Source organism: Rhinolophus sinicus, linkage group LG02 (genome assembly GCF_036562045.2).
Source record: "Rhinolophus sinicus isolate RSC01 linkage group LG02, ASM3656204v1, whole genome shotgun sequence".
In the NCBI taxonomy this organism is placed as follows: domain Eukaryota; kingdom Metazoa; phylum Chordata; class Mammalia; order Chiroptera; family Rhinolophidae; genus Rhinolophus; species Rhinolophus sinicus.
Window position 1 is genome coordinate 114615360 of NC_133752.1, and position 6275 is coordinate 114621634.

The 6275-nt window shown below is 41.1% G+C and overlaps 1 pseudogene; it reads right to left on the reverse strand.

Annotated features, from left to right (window-relative positions):
* Nucleotides 1-2654: 2654 nt before the first annotated feature.
* LOC141570060 (mitochondrial import receptor subunit TOM5 homolog) lies at nucleotides 2655-2797 on the reverse strand (annotated as a pseudogene).
* Between the last annotated feature and the right edge of the window lie 3478 nt (nucleotides 2798-6275).

The window sequence follows — 6275 nt, forward strand, 5'->3', positions numbered from 1 at the left end:
TTTATTCTGTTTTGCTTTGTTTTTTTTGTTGTTGTTGTTTTGGGTTTTTTTGAGTCTTTAGGGTTTTTTTTTTTACACATAGTATCATGTCATCTGCAAATAGTGATAGTTTTACTTCTTCCTTTCTGATTTGGATGACTTTTATTTCATTTTCTTACCTAATTGCTGTGTCTTGGACTTCCAATACTATGTTGATTAAAAGTGGGGAGACTAGGCATCCTTGAGTAAAGGCCTTTAGATTTTCACCTTTGAGTAGGCCCAAGGCATCCCTGGTCCAGCCTTCCTACTTCTGATTCTCTTCCCCCACAGTATATTCTCTAGGAGAGTACACATTTGAGTACGAAAATGCAAAAAGGTACTATAAAATACGTATATCTCTGGGTGCTAACTTTAGTTTGTAAATTAAAAGTATAGACTCATTGTTTGCCACAAATTAGTGGGTGGTTTAGTTAACCCCGTAATACTATTCCTCTTGTCGTTTCATACTTCTTCCTTAGACCAATGCCAAAGGTTTCTCTTTCATTTTTCTTGGCTCCTGAGGAAACCTGTTTTGCTTAATCTGAGTTACCAGCAGTTACCTCTGCTCCATATCAAAATGCCACAACAGCTAACCCGACCATGAAGGAAATGTTCCCTGGGCCTCCACCAAATGAATCATGAACCAGCCAGCACTTGCCCTGATCCTTCTAAATGAAGCCAAATGGCTTTCTTCACCGTCACTTACGTCCTTCCCTTCAGAATCTTCATGTTTTCTGTCTTTTAAGGAATACAGCCTTTTCACTTTTCTCAAATTGTTCCCAGAAAGCACCACTTGGATCCTATATCTCTGTCCTGCTTACTTGTCCATGTAGGACAATTCACATTCATGTCTCTAGCACATGCACATTGTCTCCTCAGCTCAAATAATACTTTTGAAAGTCTCACCATTAAAGAATTTCATCCATTCAACTACTAACATAAAAGTTAAGGGAAATGCAGCCCCTGAAGTCAGAGAGCCTGGATTTCACCTGGGTTCCAACTTTCTCTCACTGTGGAACTTGAGAGTTATCTAAGTTTTCTGGGTTGTTGCTGTTCCCTCCATCAACCACGTCAATAGGTTGTGGTGAGGATTCCTATCTATTATATGGATAAAGCACATATCACACACAGTCCTGGCATATGGTAAGTAATAAATATTAGCTGCTGGTATTCTTACTATGAATGGCCTCTTCTGGCCATTGTGCTAGGTGATGGGGATATAAGGAAGAAAAGACACTTCCTAAATAAATTCCTAGTTTAGTGGCGGGAAACAGACACATAAACAGTGATTATTGTGCCTCAATGTGGATCTTTATGTTTCCCAGAAGGCGGTTTATTAGTACAGAAATTTTCAAATTATTTGTTGAAGTAACAAAGCTAATTTTTAAGCTTTTAAATTCAACCAACAATTCTAATTATTTATAAATCTAGTGAATGTAGCGATTGGTTTTAAGGGGTTTTTACAATTTAGTTACTTAAATTTCCTTAGATAATTAAACACATTTTTAAATGTAATAAGTTCTTTTTTCTAAGTTTTGCAACTGTCTAATACACAAACTCTTCCCACATACTTGAACAATTCTAGTAAAGTTAATCATTATATAGATATTATTCTTTAAACCTGTCTGGTAATCATGATTCTATTTACAAACTAAGCAAAATTGTCAACTTAAAAATCAAGTCTGAACCAGTAAAGTACACATTTGAAATTGGAATCATAAGATGAATCTATTGACTCCAAAATGCTAAATTCTTCAATATTACAAGTATTTTTAATACCAAATATGCACATTATTCCCAAATTTAGCATAAAAATTTTCAAGGTTTGAATTGCTTCATTCCACATATTTAATTTTGTCTTTTAGAGGTTTCCATCCATGTCTCTAGCACCCGCATATTGTCTTTACCAACTAAGGAAACAATTGTACCATCCCAAGCATTTTGGAATTCTCTTCTGAGTATGTGGAGATTGCATGTGACCAGGGACTGTGGCCCGGGTGCAAGATCTGGGCACCCACGTCCAGGCTGATTCTTTTCATGACAGACGGACGAGCTGAGCATCCATGTACAGCAGCTTTTCCGGGAGGGATGTCAAATCATGCCCTGCGGGAGGTGTGCTTGTCGCCCTGTCCTCAGGATTCCAGTTGCTCTTTAGCTGTTCAACAGAGCGGACTTCGGCCTGCAAGACTGTAACTCCACCCCATTTATCATTGCAGTGTCACTTATAATTTACCTACATTTATCATTACCCCTCTATAATTCAACACATCTATTTACCTTCTGATCCTACTCTTTTTTTTTTGCCGACATAATTCCCGTGGATAATTAATATTTGCTAGAAAATGGAGTTTGGCATTATTTACAATTACACCAACATTCATGGAGGCTGAATATCACAGGTATTAAGGGCATACTACGGCCATAAAACATCTTTCATACTTCCCAAATAGTTTATATTTTAGCTACGAAGGTCAGTTACCAGAGCCAAACTTGTTCTTAACAAGTAGAAGTTTTATGTCCATTCAGTCAAAGAGTCTCTTACATCTTTCTGGGCCTATTCACCTGCAGGTTCATGTGCAAACTAGAAGCTGAAACCAGGTTCTTCATATCACGCATTCACATGTGATGTCCAATGTTTATATGCTGTCCAATTTCTTTAAGCTAAAAGGAGTGACTCGCAGCAGGCCCACGTAGATAAGGAGGAGATCACATCTTCGCGCATCTGCCGTTTCTTCTCCTCGGGGTCCAGCTTGGACGCAAGGCCCTCGATACGGAACATTGCCGCTGTGCCCCATTAGCTGCCAGCCGCTGCAATCGGCTCTTCCCTGATCCTACTCTTAATTCTAAATTCTTTTCTTCCTGGGCCCTCATATATATATATATATATATATATATATATATATATATATATATATATATATATATATATATATATATATATCTCCCGTAGCTTTACTTGGCTATAAGGTCACTCCAACTTCATTGTAATGATAAATATAAGTCCTGCCGTGGAAGCTTATATGGAGATATATGCAAAGAGCTCTGAGAGTATGAAGAAGAGGCCAGCTCTGAAAAGCTTTGGGACACCTCCGTAGGAAAATGGGTTTATAAAGCTGTCTGGAGGATAACCAGGTGAAATGTGTGACTGCGCATGAGTGTGTGTGTGTGTGTGTGTGTGTGTGTGTGTGTAGGGGGTGGGGAAAGGGAGAGAGAGAGGTGAGAGAGGAGGAAGCAGTGTGAAGAGAACAGCATGAACAAAGGCACTGGGGCATGAGAGAGTAGCTGTTGATCTGTAGGAGACAGAGTCACTGTCTCGGGAGAGGGAGAGGAGCGAGAAGTTTAACCTTTAACTTGGAGGTGATGGAGAGTGGTTTAGCAGGTAAGCTCTGTACAGACTTGGGTTCAAGTATAATAAACACTACCACATCTTAGCTGTGAGATTTGGACAAATCACCTCATCTCTTTCTCAGCATCGATTTCCTTGTCTGTAAAATGGAGAGGCTGATGATGATAAAATGCACAAATACTTATATCGTAGGATTGCAGTGAGGAATTAAGTGAGCTAATGCATCCAAAGTGCTGAGCCCGGCACCTAGTAAGCAGATGTTAGCTGTTACCTTTTAGGGAAAACCATCACTGCCTGAATCCATGCGTTTGCTTCCTGACTGAAGTAATAGCTGCCTTTCTTGAAGGAGGGGGTGGTTCCTATTTTCTAAATGATGGAAACGGGCTTAAAGAAAGTAAATGGCCCCATTAATAAGCAGCTGAGCTGCTTTTCTGACCTGGGTCTATCTGGCTACAAAACTGACGCCTTGTTCCAGAAGCGATCTAAGGATGCTCAGGAGAAAGACATCAGATTTACATTCCAGAAGGCTATGGAGTGAACGGGAGGTGCAGGGAGTGAAGACGTATTTGAAGAAACCTTTCCAGTGAAGGAAAGACCTGAGCGAATGAGAGCCAGAGCAGGACTGAAACCAGAGCAGGAGTGTCAAATAAAAAGCATTCAGACTCAGTAAGGAGAGGCTTTTATTTGAGAAGATTATTGCAAGGGAGGGAAAGGGACTATTACAACCAAAGAGAGAAACAGAACAAAGTCTGAGCTCAGCTCTGCGGAGGCAGAGGGTGAGGGGTGCTCAGGGCTGGAGGGAGCTGGTGGAAAAGCACTGGAGGACGTGAGGCCATCTGGATTCGGTAAGAGGATGAAGGGAGGTCAGAGGCCATGTGTGTTTGTGAAGTGGCTTTATTCAAAGGAAAAACAAACTGCTCGTGTGTGTATGACGGGAGATAGCTCTACAGCTTGGAGCAGGACCCCACCACCCACTGCAGTTAGCCTCCTGCCTTCCCACAGACGGAGGGAGATGGGGTGCTATTTCCCCGAAGATTACACTTCAAAGGGATGGCTTTCAGGTCCTGGAGAAAGACACTCTTGGGTTGTAAAATTGGCAAGAGACTTTTAAAAAGATTTATATACATTTCCAAGGGGCAGAGAAAGACTTAACAATTATAAGTTTTCTAAAGAAAATGCTCTTAGGGATGTCAGTGTCCTAGAGTCGGGAAGAAGCCTCTAAAGTTCAGTCAGGCTGAGGGAACAGGAAGGCCCGCGTGGTCAGGGATGCAAAGATTTAAGTACCTTGGTGTGCGCTGGGGTGATGCTGCCATAATCGGTGGTGCCTGGTCCTGGGGGAAGTGGAAGGGACAGAAATCAGAGCACAGATGGGGGATTAGTCTCAAGCACCAGGATAGTGTAGGTTGATAGTAATATATCATAGTTTGTATTAATTAATAAAACTATATATTAATATATTAAACAACACTTATTCACTATGTATTTAAAGCGCAACTTCAATTTCTGTCTCTCAACTTTTCTTTAAAATCTCTACACTAGAATGTAAGCCCATGAAGGGAGGACTTTTTATTTGTCATAGTCACTGTTATATCCCCAAACACCTAAAACAGTGCTAGGAACCTACTCAGCACTTGATAACTATTTGCTGAATGAATGAATGTATGAGATAGGGAGATTTTTTTCCTTACTCTTAGGTGAAAACTCCATCTGACTTCAAATCGTTTTGGTCTCGTTCAGGTAATAACAGTTTCCATTCTGTAATAAAATCTCAAGTTATAATCAGCTCAATTTGGTTATTAGAATGCCAGTCTCATGTAATAATCACAATCCTCTTCTTTGTCCCCCAGCTGAGGTCAAGGAAGACCGAATGATGGGCTGCTTTCCTCAGCCTTCACTTAGCTTTATCCCCAGTTTACCAACAGAGGTTGTCCTGTCTGCTGAACTCGGCCAAGTGTGAGGAGGGACTTGGGAAAAAAACTGTCTTACGAGGAGAGGGAGGGTTTTTCCATGACAGGTAGATGTCTGGGCCTTCTTGGCATTGGATGCTTAAAGCAGAATCCTATGGGGTGCTTTCATGAAAGTGATGACGGTAATTGAAGCTGTAGAAGGAGATGTTGCAGAGGATAAAGTATCATATTAATAAAACATCACCCATTCACACCTCAGCACAAATTAAAGTAGCTACACTTCACTGATAAGGACCTGGATGCTGAATAATGATAAATGATTTATGAAGGCGATGTGTGTGTTGGGGGTGGGGTGGGGATGGTGGGTGAAAGCAGTACTAAGAAATTCGAATTAAGGAGTTGGAAGGGAATTTAGAGATTATCTGGTCCAGTCGCCACATTTCATCATTGAAGAAACGAATAAAAACGAGAAATGACAGCTCTGTAAGATCTGGGTGGACACACGCTTCTGGGGCCAGGCAGCCCATAAGTGGGACGGTCGGAAATAGAAGTGTAGGGGAAAATTTGTACTTCAGGGGAAATGACGCATTGTCCGGAGTCTAGACTCTAAATGAGAGCAAACCTTTTGGGCTCTCTGATTTGATTCTATGGAAGTTATTTTACAACCTCGTACGGAAGCTGGAGATAACTGACAGCAATGCAGAATATTTCTTGTCCGTAGACATGTCCGTTCTGTCCGTGGAGGTTCAGCTGAGCTTCCTCCCCAAGTTTTGCCTCCAGTGACACATTTATTTCACTGGAGTCACTGGCTCTTTGGATTCTCTCTTGACTGATTGTGACGCCTCATCACTTTCCACATTAATGAGTTAAATACAATCTTTCACACATATTCGTTTTATACCTGTATGAGAGTTAGGACTGTTACCTTTGTTTCAAGATAATCCTTTAACACAAGGGAGAGTGGTGGACTGGGGCATCTGTGCCTGCTCCCTCCAGATGATTTA